A 15,607-nucleotide genomic window follows, 5' to 3' on the forward strand; every position below is an offset into this window, starting at 1 on the left:
AAGTGCAAAGTTGTGAGCACTGACATCATTTGTGCTTATAATGACTTAATTTATGCGAGTTTAGGCATTAGAACTAGCTTTCTAGTAGCTATAATGACAAATACAGTCAATACTATTGGACCTTGTTGGCACTGCCAATTAACCACAAGATATCACAGAATTGTGTATCGAAAAGTTCTAAAAATTTGGGCACTTATTTATGGGATGCACTGTATAACATTTTATACCGATACGTTCCAAATTTGTTATAATTTGGTACACGGATTTTTAAAATTTTAGTTAACCATACATTATTTTTCAAATTTAGAATATTATAAATTAAGTATACAGTGTGATTCATAAATGACCTCGTATTCTTTGGTAAGTTTTAAGGGGAGTATTTCCTATAAAGTTTTCATTTAGTTAAAAAGGTACAGGGTGTTAAACTTGAAAAAATATTTTTAATTTTTTTAAATAATTTAAAAACTAGAAAGTGAAATAATTTGAAATTGGACACATGTATTTATGTAAACATTGACCAAAATCTGAAGGCTTTTCCTAAAATTTACATGCTCCAGTGGCGGAGATACAGGGTATCGGTGGCATATTTTTCTAAATAAAATAGTACGCCACTGCGTTACGGAAACAACCATGATATTTTCGAATTCGTCTTTCAATTTTCTACAAATTACGTCTTTTATGTTTTTCGAAAAAAGCCTGATTTAAAAAAATATTTTTTGAAGTTTAACCCCTGTACCTTTTTAAAGAAACGTCCCTAGATAAAAACTTTTTAGGAAAGGCCCCTTTAAATTCATAAAAAAATATGAGGTTTCATTTTTGGTCACCATTTATGAATCACCCTGTATGTATATTAAACTAGGGTTATTGTTCATCGCGATAATAATGGAAATTTTGCAGAACGGGCATAAATATGTTTACCAAGAATGAAAAGTATGATCTGTCTACAAACCGCGAGTCATGTTTTCAGGTAATTTAAACCCAAAGGCATTGTGGGATACAAAGAAAGTAGATATCTTTGTTTAATGTTTTTTTATACATGAGAAGTTTAATATGATTCTATGACTAGTTTTTTTTTACATTAATTAACACAGAACTTATACAGGTGATTAGGGATCTAGATTTATGCATAGGTACATTTTCTCTAAATAAAAATTAACTGGAATTGTAGTGAAATACGGCGGTACAGAATACAATCGCATTTTATACAGCAATTTAAATATTTAGGATGCCTACTGGCTTTATGATTTCCAGACGATCATTGTTTTCATTATTCTAGATTTAATCCATACATACTTAAACCTTAAACGGAATTGAAGGCGCTTAAATCAAACAACCAAACAAAAATTCTGATAGGTATTGTCACTTACCTCATTAACTTGATTTGGGTATTGATTTGTACGTATTTTTTAAGCAGGGGTATAGTTCACTGTGTCGAATACTTAATTAATAGATTTTAACTTGATGACAGATTGTATCTAATTATACAATGGATACTGAATTGCTGTAACTTTCCCTGGAACTTCTGAAAATGAGAATATAATTTTATAAATGTGATTGGTAAGTGTTTAATTTTCGAAACGTTTCGAATTTTTTATTGAAAATGACTAATTTTCGAGTACCTACAAATAAATTAAAGAAAATTCGATTACATTGATTTTCACTTGATAATTTAAAAATATTCGTTTTTTAGGTCTTCTATAAGTGAAAATAAGTCACACTACGAAAAATGCAACATTTTTTTTTCTAAACACCCTCCCTCTCGGGTTATAGCCACCTCTGAACATTTCTGCTTCTGCTAGATGTCATTTTATCTTCTAAAGAACAGAAAATTAAATATCTGTATGCGTTATTAATTGTTTGGAACACCCCGTATCAACTTCGTATTGATGAGCTGCAATTTCAGATAACTCTGAAATATTTTTTAATTTCCTTTGCACTGGCATTATTTTTATTGCCCCCTATGAGAAGATACGAGTACTGCGAGTCTTCTAAGAAGGGAACAATAAAACCCCCCTGCAATATGCGAGCTTTGCCGGATAATAACTTATAATTCTCATAATAAAAATAAAATCACCGGCTACCGCTCGCCTCGGATCGGACAGAAAAATCCGGCATCCATCGCGCAACAGTATTTCATTTCGTCGTTAACATTATTTCAATTCTCCCTGGAATTCCGGATAAAATTAATTTCACCAGCGGCACGCTGTTCCAGACAATAAATAAATACAATAAATCCCGCGCCTAAAAATAAGAAACGCCAAAGATAAAGCCGTGGAATGCGTCGCTGTGTGTGTGTGTGTGTGTGTGTACATGATCAAATATTAAATACTTTTGAGGTATGGAAATCTATCGGCCCCGCGACACAACAATGCGAAACAGCCAGTGGCGTTTACGGGCATTTCACCGGAGCTGCGGGTTTATTTATAGCCTCGAATTTATGTACCGCCGTGGCCATAATTAATGCCATTAGAAACGGGAGAATTTTTAACCTGGCGCACGGTAAACCACTTATATGTCGTCGATTATGTTGCCAGCGTATACGTATACAGGCATTTCCAATTCAACCAGATACATGCGCTGCCATAACCGCATTTTTGTGTCGGCATTCCTTAATTTGAGAGGTCTCCGCGGGAAAAGTGAGGTTAAGTGGAAAAGTATCCGAATTAACCTTATTTCTCAACTAAAATCAAAGAAACTTCAATTTTAGCTGAATCCAGATGGATACATGCACTGCCTTAACCACATTATATTAAAATTCTTTAATTTGAGAGGTCCTGCGGATACTCTAATAAAAAATGGTATTAAGGTAAATTTGTGTGTACCTACCTACATGAAAGATGTAGTGGGATCTGTCTATCCCTACCATTAAACATATTAGATTGAAAATAATAATACTTATTTACTTAATATTTAATATTACTTACTTTATAATCATTTACATATTTAAAAATATGAGTAAAACGTAGTAGTGTTGATAGCGTTAAAGAAATTTAACACATATATTTTTGTTGTTTTCATAAACTAGATTTCAACTTTAATCAAAACTGAAGTTCCAAGTCAATTATTTAAAAAAATAAGCGTTGTCTAGGGCTTACAGTTATAACGTTTATGCGACATTTGCAACACACTGTTGCTCGATGATCATCACATATGACAAGGTTGCATTTGTCCCAGATAATCTTTGTTTTTGTCGTTTTCTCTAGTAGTCTATAGTAGGATCATATTCGATGCAAAGTAATAAATCATTGCCTGTCAAGAGAACCAATGAAGTACGCTTTTAAGGGTTTTACAAATTGAATAATTTCTTTATACATTATGAAGGGACGAGGGGATCAGTTCAGGTCTGGCACCTTTGTTCCTACAAAAATTCCTTTATTCTCATAAACTATTTATTTTAAATGTAATTTATTATAAATCCAATTTGTTTCCTAAATTCCACATATGTACTACATTTTACCTCTGTACGCGCCACTGTTGTTTACTTGTTTTTTGGAAGCGCTCTCTAATTGACGGCATAGCTCGCCAGGTTAGTATTTGACGTATAACCGACCAGTTCGTACACTCGATGCACCTGGGCGACTACAGCTACTACCAGAACACAGTGCGTATGCAGCGGTATTTCAGATTTTACATTGAATTTCATATTAAATTTGAAATGATTTATCTTACGCCTCCTAAAAATGATGACACGATTTTCCTTTGATAAAAGACCGACAACTTTTTGCTCTACTTTGCATCGAATACGATCCTACTAAAGGAGCCAGATAGAGTTCCATGGCCAATCAGAGTGCCACGGCTGTAAAGAACCTAAGTATTTTGACCTCCTGAACCCAAAAAACTTGGTCGCAAAACCTGAAACTGGTCAGTTTAATTGTTATTAACAAACTAAATGTTTAAATAGACTGTAAAAAGTTTATTTTTATAGCTAGTACATTTTCTCATAACAAACATATTAAAAAATATTAACTTATTATTATTAAGTTATTGCAAATTTAGTGCAAATATCTTACATTTTCCGTCTCCGCGCGCACCAGTTTTACCATATCTCTGGTTCTATTGAACGGATTGAGACGCACGACATCTCATTTTAATGCTTGAACTTTATTTTACAAGATAGTAAGTTCCATTTATTAATTTATTTATTTAACAATTAATGGCAGCTTAGAAAGTTGTGAAATTTCAACGAAAATGCTGATTTTATTTGTCTATAAGGATTTTTTTAATATTCAACTTCGATGAAAAGCCAAAAAAGTTACCGGATATTGTTCATCGCATCCTAACAATCATTTTGTGCCTTATAGTTATTAGTTTTTCTTTACCAAAACCCGTGAAGAGACGCGCGTACGTCGAGAGCGATGTACGCGCGCTCGATCGAAAGCTCAGTGTGCAACTGCACTACAGGTTCGGAAAGTACCGATGGTCCATCTGCCGTTACGTGAGAGTGATAAAGTAAGACATAGAAATCCATGCGATAGAGAAGGATGGCTATAATGAAGGCGTCTCATAGTCACCGCCCGTTTCGCTCTTCCACAAATAAGATCCACTTCTTATTTGTGGAAGGGCGAAATAGGCGGTGACTATTAGACGCCTTCATTATAGCCATCTTTCTCTATCGCACGAATTTCTATTACTTACTTTATCGCTCTCACGTAACGGCAGATGGACCATCGGTACTTTCCGACCCTGTATATACCTACTTACTTATATGTTTTTGATTTTAATCTATTTATTCCACTACATTTGTTAGCTGAACACGATGGGGAAAAAGTGTGTTCTGTATTGCCTGTCTTTCATCACCTTACAGGAGCGGACTATTCTAGCAAAGTTGGCACTAAAGCTTCGGCTTTGCAAGGAGATCCTACAAATTATTTGATCAATTTTGAGAAAGTCCTAAAAGAAATTCATTCGCCTCTTCCTGTAGCTCATTCTCAGTACCAATAATCGAAGCTCGAACTGAATCAATCAGAATAGAGCAGATTTGGTCCTTCAACTTCGTGCTCAAATTATTTTATTACTCCTGCTATCAACTGGAATAGTGAGAATAGAAATAGTATAAATTGAGCATCGAGTGCAAAAATACAAATAAGTCGAAAATGTCTGTAATCTTTACTACAACGAAAATTTTGTAGCCAATCAAATGGTATTTTAAAACATTACCATAGCAATAACAAAAATATAAAAATATCCGGAAATGTTTCTCTTGACGAAATTACACTGGAATTTTTTTGTCGTTTAAGATGATATTTGTGACAGGTACTGTCATTATGTATTTATTTTCTTCCAAAATTCTATTTAGTACAATATAAAATGCAAAATATAAAAATAAATCAGTATTTAGCTCTTTCTCGTACTTTTATAAGTAATTTTAATCTGAAATAATCCGTATTTTTTTTGTAATTAATTATTTACTATCTAACAGTCTTTTGGAAGCACCTTGTGTGGTTTTAGAATCTTATATTTTTCATAAAACATTTCCTCTAACTCTCTTGCTGTGAAGTTCCACATTGTTTTAATTTCACTATATTTATAAATTTCACAATTTCTCCGCTTCATATTGAGAAAATAATCTTTCAGAATGTTCGCTAATTCTGTGACAGTCAAAAACTTTTCCTCCATATCAAGCAACATTCCCGAATGGAGTTTTATAGTTCTGAAATTATTCCCAATTACATTCAGTCATTTCCTAACATGTTTGTGATACCACTGAGATCTGATGTTCCCCGTTTTCTGCTAAAAACGTTATAAAATCTTTTACCGTTTCAGTAGAAGCATTCCCACCACAGGTTTGACGCCTATTCTCCAATGGACCCGTCTCCCTTATACCCTTGATAGGTGAAGGTATACTTCAGACAATCCAAAGGGAAACAAATATTCCTCTAGGGTGTACCTGTTCCACTAAAACAATTACAGAGCCCATGAATGTTTGATAATCCAGTTTAAGGCACTTTGCATGAAAGAATATAAAACATTCATGGAAAGTCTCGATATGCGAGCACTGACAGATGCTGTTGACTGCTCAGTTCAAGAATCGAATCCTCAATTTGCGGATTGGACTGGTGCCTTGTACGTAATAGTTCTTTTGAAATGGAAATTGCCTCCAGGCAATTAAAGCCCTAATTGGACGTTATTTTTTGCTATTATTTATTCATTAGTTCTTCCAAAAACTGAATAAGTTAATGAAGTTAAGGCTCTTCATTAATTCATTCGACAGACAGCCGTGACAGCTGTAGGAATATTAGTACAAGAACTGGGAATATTAGAAGTGGATATTAGAGACGCACTTTTTGCAGTAAAATCGGTATCGGAACCCATCAAATCACAGTCACTGCTGACGGCTGATGAGCAACGATTTTATTTGCCATTAATTAACATAGAAATGGCGTTGATTTACAACACGTAATGAATATTTATTAAGACACTGCGGTTATGCTTAACGTATTGCATAAAGTAAGGTGAACCCTGATTTTTGCACGGTGATTTTGCTATTAGTCATGTAGGACATACCAGCAACACCTCGTTCTTGTAGACAATATCTAGATTGTACTGCTTGTCTGTGTTCATAATCTGCATTTATTATATTGAAAGTGTAGACACTTCAGCCATTCGGGTGTTGGTAGTAGTAAAAGTAAATGAAGTAGTGCCAGTTGACATGCTAGCAAGTCAGGGAGATAAAAACTTTTTTTTTCGCGAGCGAACAATTGAAAATGCAATTACATATAATTTTAAACTCATTTTAATGAAAAAGGAATGAAAAGAGCAAATATATTTTTTAGTTATCTCCACTTAACAAGACATGCATTATTCAAAATTTGTCAAGTACCTAATATGTTCTTTTATGAAAATGTATTGAACGCTAATAGCTATTTACAGTTTTTGCAGAAGGAGCTTCCAGCACTGTTTGAACATGTGCCGCTGCAGCTCAGGTTGAATATGTGGTTGCAACACGATGATGCTCCTCCATATAAAGCTAAAAGAGTTACAGACTATTTAAAAAATACTTTCTGAACTAAGTGGATTGAAATTGATGGGCCTGTAGAACGGGCTTCAAAGTGTCCAGACTTAACGCCTCTAAACTATTTTTTATGGGGAACATTAAAAAATCAAGTATATATGACACCCACTAGAATTTGGAGCAAAATATTTGACATGTTTGTGAGAACCTTTCAAGAGAAACGTTGTTTAAAGCTACAAGGGAAGTTAGAAAAAGATTGGACAGATGTTTAGAAGTAAGAGGCATTCATATCGAAATTTTTTAAAGTAATAATCATAATTTTATATTTTGTTTTGTGTTTTGTTATTAGTTATTGTTATATTAATTAGTTACAATTAAAATTGTTTAATATTTTCTATATTTGCTTATCCTATTTAACCGGCATTGTGTATTCTATTTTTCTTCGTGGTGTGACCTTTTTTAAGAACATAGCAACTAATATATAAACAAATTTGTAGCAGGAGTTACAGGGATTGTTTTTCACAGTAATGTTGATTAAGTCATGACCAGTTCCAGTACAATAGAATACATTTTTGTATAATGTGTGTTATTGTAACTTTTTAAGGAGAAGAGATAGAGAATAAATTTCTATACAAAAAATGTTAAAAAAAAAATAGAAAATTTTGGTTACCATAAAAAATGAGTATCTTCGCGGGAAAAAATGATGATAACGTCATTTTTTTTATTTTCCGAATTTTGAAAAAAGGAAAAAACGGACGGACCTTAGTGCCTATTCACACTATCTAAACAAATTTTTACTGTCGTTTTTCGTTTGTCTGTTATGGGCCCGAGACGCGAATTTTAGGACACCCTGTACAATGCTAAATGGCAAGAATATCGAGAGTACTCTACGTTCCTGATTATTGACATGCAAGGTACAGGGTCGACGTTCGATCCCCTTCCTTGATGGGCCGCAAATTATGTAGCAAAGTTCATCGTAACTTTGGACAATTCTTCTTGGATTTTGCCCATCTCTGGATTTTAGCTGCTGGCACGTGTGATGGGCTTGTAGTTTGAAGTGATATTTGTATTGCGGTTTCCTAGTTTGGATTTCCTAGGATACTGCGGCTCTACTGTTTGCGGACGGCTGGTTGCTTCGTATGAAACTTCGGCGGAAATTTTGGAAACATAGTTGAAAATATTAATTTTCACGCGGCGTCTGTTTCTGGTAGTTTGGGTCTCCTTGGACGTGTCTCTACTTTTGCTGGAATTGGCCCTGCGTAGTGTGTTGAAGATGGCTTCGTAGTTCCGATTGGAAAGTTGAGCGAAAATTTGAGGTGGCTTCCATGCGTTTTCCCGTGCTTTCCATTCATTGTTTTAGTAAAACGATCTTTTTAGTATGTCTTGTACTATTAAGAGATACCAACATATACAACGAACAATTCCATCATTCTTTTTACTTTTTAGCATTAATGCATCGATTGTTAAGTTTACTTACTTACTGACTGATTAAGGCCAATGATTTAGTTCGTATCTCTCGGAGGTCGTGCGCCTCGTTAGAGGATACGTTTGTATACACTTACGTCATTAGTATAAACATTCCATATTAGCAGGGGCAGAGCCCCGTGTAAACATTCATCGAAATTCGCCCATCAGCACACTTTTACACGGTCTCGGGCTGCACAACATTACTGATAAGGTATTTTTTAAGGAAATTCGCGTCAGCGCTTTAGTGTGAGAAAATCCGAGATCGCAGAGGAGATACGTTTATTCCATATTGCCTCACGAAAAGAAAAACCTGCAAGGTGGGGCATCGCTTTGCGTTTTAGTTGATTAGGGGGTAAAGTTTTTATGCCAACAATTTTATCTATAGTTGCGGACGCGGTTTATGGGGTGGGAGATGGGCTTTCAGAAAATGAGGTTTCTTTGGCGTAAGACTAAGTGGGGTTTGTCCCTTGCGTGGTGTTCATAACTTTAAAAAGTGAATAGTTCGTTTTCTCATCATGGTTCAAAGTGGTTTTGATTTAAGGAATAAGGTTTTGAGCTATAGGTATGTTTATACTTTGTATTATTCACGAATAAATTTAAACAGTTAACAGTTTGTGTTCCATATGATTCAAATATTGACATTTACTTTGTTAATCATTAATTTATTTTATGTTACTATTTATTTACACTGGGGCATAATTCACAATGCAAATGAATCCTGTGAAAAAATATATTTTTATAAATTTACGAATAAATACTGAAATTTTATTTTTTAAATCCGTTAGTTCACATCTAGGTACATTTTGAAAACCGCTGTCCACATAGTACGTAATCGGGGCTTGTTGTAAAATTGATCTACAGTTCGGGAGGAGCGGCTCTTAACAGAGACGTACTTAGCTGACTCTCCCAATTTTTATTTAGTCCTATGCTAAACTCTGTTCGGGCAAAAATTAGGTTTTGTTACAAGAAATAATGAATTGTACATATTTTAATTCAAACAAAACTTTTTAAACTGGCAAAATTATAAAAGAAATAAATACATATTCTTCTGTGTTCCCTAAGTAATCTCATATTTCGTTTAAAAATAAAATTAGACGTACATTACCTTTAAAAAAACGAAGTACTTTTTTTAATTTTTTGCTTTTTTACATCAGTATAAATCATTGTAAGTTGTAGTCATATACCTACACGTTGTTGCAACTTATAGTTAGTTATACAAGCCGTTGACGTAATAATTAAAAAGACTGTAGCACAAGTTACTAGATAAATGATAGATTTCGAGATATCACTCCAGAAATTTGGAAAAATTTAGAAAAGCAAATAATTTTCAATATATTCATTCCTAGTCTGAACTTATAAGGTGTTTTAACTTTTATATATTTTCTTAACTTTTATACAGGGCGATTCAGAAATATCCAAAAAGAAAAAATTTTAATGTACAGGGGACTCTTATAAATACAATTTTGTAAAGAAAAAATCTAAAGGCAATTCGAAAATGATTCTTCTTCTGGACGGCACTGGAAGGTGTCCACTATAAAACCTGACTTACGCAAGGCAAAGGATGCAGTCTGCGAGCGGCACGACGGCAAAGTATAATAAAAACTGAAGGGACAAAAAATTGAAAGAATGTCTTTTCCAAGGAAAAATAAATAAAATTTTATAACATCTATTTTATATCAGCAAATTCAACTGCTTTTGCCGCTATTATTAATTAATTAATAATTAAATTAATTTCTGGTTCTAATTAATAAAATAATTTGACATACCTGATTTAAAACAACTGTTTAAAATTTTGTCCATCGACATGTAAACACATTTGGGTCCGTCTTGCTTCGCCATAACACAAATGCTTCACCATAACACAAATGTTGTCTTGCCTCACCATAAATTAAAACGATATCCTTCAATTCCGAGTTGCTAATACACGTAAGCCATTTTTCACACTTGAAAAACTAATGTAAACACTATCTCAAAAACGTTAATACTAAAATCGGATTTCAGTATTCGCGTAATCGTGTAGGGCCACGTTGCGTAGAGATTACAGTAGCCCAACAATATAAGCGTTGTAGATACTACAACTTCAATAATTTCTTTCTCGGAAACAATGAGGATTTTACAATTTTTTTTACGACGTTGAGTACATTTTTAACGAAGCATCTATTCCCAAATTTTTTTTGGATAAATTGTGAATCACCCTATATTTAACATTTAGTATTAATATTATTATGCTACGGTATATTTTGTGTGAACATATCGATATTTACATTAGTCGGGCTCTGTTAAGAGCCGCATATCCCTTAACTCTAGGTTTATTTTTTCTGACAGTAAAAGAGTAATACAACGTTGTTTGTGTCGATTTGTTATTTTCGATGACGCTGTTTTTCTTCTAAGCGTCTTTAAGTGTATTTTTAAATAATATTTTAAGTAAACTGTTACGTATTTTAGTGCGATATTGACTTTTACACTAATGGCGATGCCGATGTGATGAAAGAGCACATACAGCAAACATTTTTAGCTAAATTTTTTTGTGACCACTCTATATACATTTAAAATTTAACCTGCATTGTAGATTTATTTAATAGGATTAACAAAAGTTTTGGTTAATTATTTAATATCCTAACGTTTTTTTTTGTTCCACAACTGAATTTTAGAATATTAAAATAAAAGTATTGTGTAGATGCTATTTTAAAGTTTGTCTAGAGATTCACATTTTTTAGCATTCAATGACGATATATTATTGTATTCAGTCAAACGCTCTTATTCTGTTCGCAGGACCCTCATCGATTTTAAGCTCTCCTCAGTCCACTTACATTTTTTTCCACGCGTCGTTAGGGAAACATCTCCATTCGTTACCGGACCTTATTAGCCCCGTCTTCCGTGTATAATAAATATTTTAATATTTCGTAATGAAAACGAACAGCGGGACGTGCACGATCGATGAAGTCGGGGCGATAGGGAGCAGGATAATTACCGTCCTAGGTAGTAAAATCAATCTCGGGGAGCAGAGTTTTTGTTATAGTTTCTTTTCATGACTTCATGATAGCGGAGTCCCTCTGAATTTATACCAGCGCTTCCGGCGAACAAGCAAAAACAACCCAACCCAAGACTGACCGGCAGAGGAGTGGGCGCTGTACACTATCGACTGTTTTAAATGGCATCGACTGGTCGACCCTCTAGACATTAGTGTATTGAGGGTTGCGGATCCCCAGATATAATGCTTCACATAGCTTTCAACGTTGTAGGAAAATCAATTAACATAATTTGCAAAACGTTATTAATAATAAATGCGAAAAATATGCGATGTCGAAGCAATAAATGTCATAAATAGTATGGTTATTAAATATAGTATCCTTGGAAAGTAATGTCAAATAGTATTTTTATTTGTATTTTATATTTTACGTTCTACGTATGCAAATCTTATTTTAATAAGATATAAAACAAGTCGTAAAATATGAATAATTGACGGTTATAGTTATGAAATATTAACTATTGCCTTAAAAATGTATAAAACTATAGGATACAAATACGCACTCAGTAACTGATTTGTTATGCTATTTTAAAAATAACGAAAAAAAACTGGAATATTTGTTTATTAATATACAAAAACAAAAACTATCGTTGGACTGGCGATGGCGCCTGTGTCAAAGAAACACAAAACGAACAAATGTTTAATTAAGTGTAGAAATTGCTTTGAGATGGCAACCAGTAATACACCTGTGTGTGGAGTACATTCAAACAGAGCAATAGTGTACATACTAAGTTGGCCTCTTTAAGTCGTAGACAGTTTTAGGTGGCCCTTCTTACTGGGATAATAATTAAGAAGCTTTGCGCATTATAATGGTTTGCGAGGTTAAGCCCGAGCAAGGCCCAGAAAAAAGGGCTTAATATTTAATGCTACATCGTATTAGCTTATCCAGTGCGGGCCGGGTAGGGAAGCAATTGTTTCTTGATGATAATTTTGTTTCGTTCTCTTAGTTCGCTTTCGTGTTATTGCGGAACATCTAAAAAACCTGGTGGTTTGTTTTAATATTGATGTCAGGCATTATCACGTTTGTTTTAATGATTTTACTTCTAAAGATCTTTAAATAAAAAGCAAATAATAGTATTCAAACGAATTTAGTAAACACTATTAAAGAAAATACGATTTTTTCTATTACAATTTCACAGATCACAATATTTTGAAATTAAATAGTGCCAACAAATAAGAAATGTAAACACTGTGATTTCGATTCAATTTTCAGTTCAGTTTTTCAAACAAATTCCATTTTTATAATTTTTTCATAAGTGGCAGGTCTTAAGCGTACAATACCAAATACTTTTAAACGCGAAACTATATAAGAGATTTAACAATTCGAAAAATAAATTAAAAATAATTAAAAAATAGAGTCGAAATAAAAACAGATATAATTGTTTTGCTGTAATAAAACCTCAGTTAGCATGAAACAAAACTTATATATTCCGGATCGGAATGCTCTCAAATCTCAGGTAAATAGAGCTCATGTAACAAAAAATACATATATTTTATTTAATCCAAATGGAAATAAAATCCAAAATTTTCATAAGTAAACAGTGAAATGAAGTTAGTTCTGTAAATAAAAAAACTACATTCAAAGTGTTTAACTTCAACATGAAAACTAAAAAAAAAACAAGTTCCCAAAACAAACATTATTTTTCATATTTACTTAAAGCGAAATCTTCAAATTCCATGTTCTGATTCCAAGGCAACATGTTTCACAAACATATTCGGAATCTTTATTAAAAAAAATGATTTTCCTGTTTGTTAAAATAATTTCCAGAGGTTATTTCATAATAAATAGCAATAATTTATTTACATATATTGGCAAGCGTACTAGTTAGAATATTGTCTCTTCTAGATTTAAAGAAAAATAAAATTTTTCCGGTTTTTTCTCTTTTTCCAATTTTTCTGTAAAAAAACGATTTTTTTCGTATTTTTCTGGAAAAAACACCGGTTGTTTTTTCAAATTTCTCGGAAATGTTGAACCTCTGTATATGATTAGTACTAAGTTTAAAAACCACAGGTGTAACAAAGAACTCGTAAATATGATAAAATATTTAAGGGCGATTTTTTATAAAAAAAAAAGTTGAGGGTAACGGAGCAATACATGGGTCTATCTTTGGAACTTTTCTTTTTTGCGGAACTGTGTAATTTGACAAAATTGTGCCTGGTGGTTTTAACTTTTGATCAGCAGAAACGTTCCGAACAACGAAAATTTCGCCGCCTTAAAAACGATCCCAAATTGTAATGTTTTATTATTGTTTCTTAAGAGCAATTTATCATTTTAGGTCTTACGAACACAGAAATTGAACTCCCTATTCATTTCCTTCAACTACTTTCGTTATCTGTAGGGACAAATAAATAAAGTGTGAAAACTCAAAAAAATTATATTTTGGCATTCTCTCGACATCGCCGACTATTCACCCATCCGTAACCGCCTGATACGTGTTTCTACGATTGTTCCAATCGCTGCCTCCCTTTCGCACAACATTTATCCAAAATAGGCATTCACAGACGTCGAAATGAAACCTGGTAATTAAATTTTAGATATGTATCTATATAATCTTAGGAAGCCGTACATAAGTACCGAGGCAAGAAAGTAATTCGACGTCGGGCCCTTTGGTCCTCTCTCAAAGGCATTTAATTTACGTGGAGAGCGGCACGTAAGTCAAATTTAATAAGGGATTAAATCATTTCGCATGTCCCCGATTGATTAAATTATTCGATTCATATCGAATGTGTTCAATTAAGAGGTTTCCTTTTGTGACTTCTACACAAATTTAATGGGTCTGTGTAACGTTGTTCTCTCTCGTTTAAATACGCAACTTCGGTAGTTAATTAGGCTCTTAGATTTGCAATTCGTCAAATTTAACCGATTTTATTGCCACAGGATTCCGTGCTAAGAGGATTCGTCCTGTATTGTGCTTTTAACCGATGAATAAGGAATAAAACATCAAATTAATAATGAAATTTAAAAAATTTCACAAAAAAAATTAGATTTTCTCATAGGGGCTGTAACTTGGCGCAAAATGGTAGAGCTATAAATAAAGAAGCAAATTGAAGCTTGAAAATTCTAGTTTCTGAATCTGAAAGTCGAAAATTTTTATCGTTGACCAACTTCCAAGAAGTTATAAGAAATCCAGCGGAAAAATGTTTTCAAAATTTTTGCTTCCCTTTCCATAGATCCATGGGCTTCAATAATTTTTTTGGCAATACCACCTGTCATCATCATCATTAATTTGAGTTATTCAGGAGATTAGTAGCTGTGTTATCATCGTTCAAAGCAAGAATTACCTTTTTGACTTTTATAATTAATTACTAATAATCGTACAAAAACTCTAAACAAGGTTTTGAAAACTTTGAAGTATCTTCTTTAAGACGTTCTTATCGTTTTATGATAAAAAAATTACATGCAAGAAACTTGTTTAAAAAAGGGTAAACTTAAGGTAACTACAAAGGATATTTTCTTTTTAACCTCGAAGTATTCCGAAGAAACTCAAGAGTTCAAACCGCTGCGATTTGTCTTTTATTGTGATTCGAATGATTAAAATTTGAAAATTTTTGTTAAAAATCAATTAACAAATAAATTCTGCATCTTGTCTTAATTTTTTTATTTGAAAATGTTTTTTTTCCGTGAAAATCTATCTTTTTCAAAGAACGTTAAATATCGTACAATAAATAATTTTCAAATTTTTTTATAAAAATTATCCTTTTTCTTACCGCGTTTTCCATCCAGGAAAGCTTTTCACTGAGTATGTGCTACAGTCTTCCAGGCCGAGGTTTTTGCTAATTTGATGGTAGCAAGCAAGGAGGAGGTAAGGAATTGTGCAGAGGAGAAGATTGTTATCTGCTCCGACAGTCGGGCCGCGCTCAGAGCGGTTAGCTCCCCGAGGACTAGGTCTGCCCTTGTCCGGGAATGTGGAGACGCTCTAGAGTCATTGGCCAGACGAAAAGAAGTAGAGTTGGTTTGGATCCCAGACCATATGGATATACCTGTTAACGAGAGGGTGGATCAATTAGCTCGTCTCGGGTCCAGGGGACCTGGACAGGCACCTGAACCAATCTTAGGTATCACACGAGGCAGCATTAATGGGGCCCTTAATAAATGTGCCTATCAAACTTTAGGTCAGAATTGGAGGAGAAATAGAGGATGTAGGCAGCCCAATGGACCT

At 33.5% G+C, this 15,607-nt stretch overlaps 1 protein-coding gene across 3 annotated transcripts in view; it reads left to right on the forward strand.

Moving 5' to 3' along the window:
- The window catches only part of LOC108911518 (ephrin-B2), a 382,567-nt gene that overhangs the window by 342,818 nt on the left and 24,142 nt on the right, over positions 1-15,607 (forward strand). Inside the window, exon 1 of one of the 3 annotated variants that reach the window (XM_018716484.1) lies at positions 8,940-8,981. The exons of the other annotated variants lie outside the window; for them this stretch is intronic. The gene's annotated coding sequence lies outside the window, so the exon portion shown is untranslated. Of the gene's footprint in view, positions 1-8,939; positions 8,982-15,607 lie in introns of those variants that run through there. 3 annotated transcript variants of the gene reach the window in all.

The sequence above is a fragment of the Anoplophora glabripennis genome, unplaced genomic scaffold (assembly GCF_000390285.2).
Source record: "Anoplophora glabripennis isolate ALB-LARVAE unplaced genomic scaffold, Agla_2.0 scaffold77, whole genome shotgun sequence".
NCBI lineage: Eukaryota > Metazoa > Arthropoda > Insecta > Coleoptera > Cerambycidae > Anoplophora > Anoplophora glabripennis.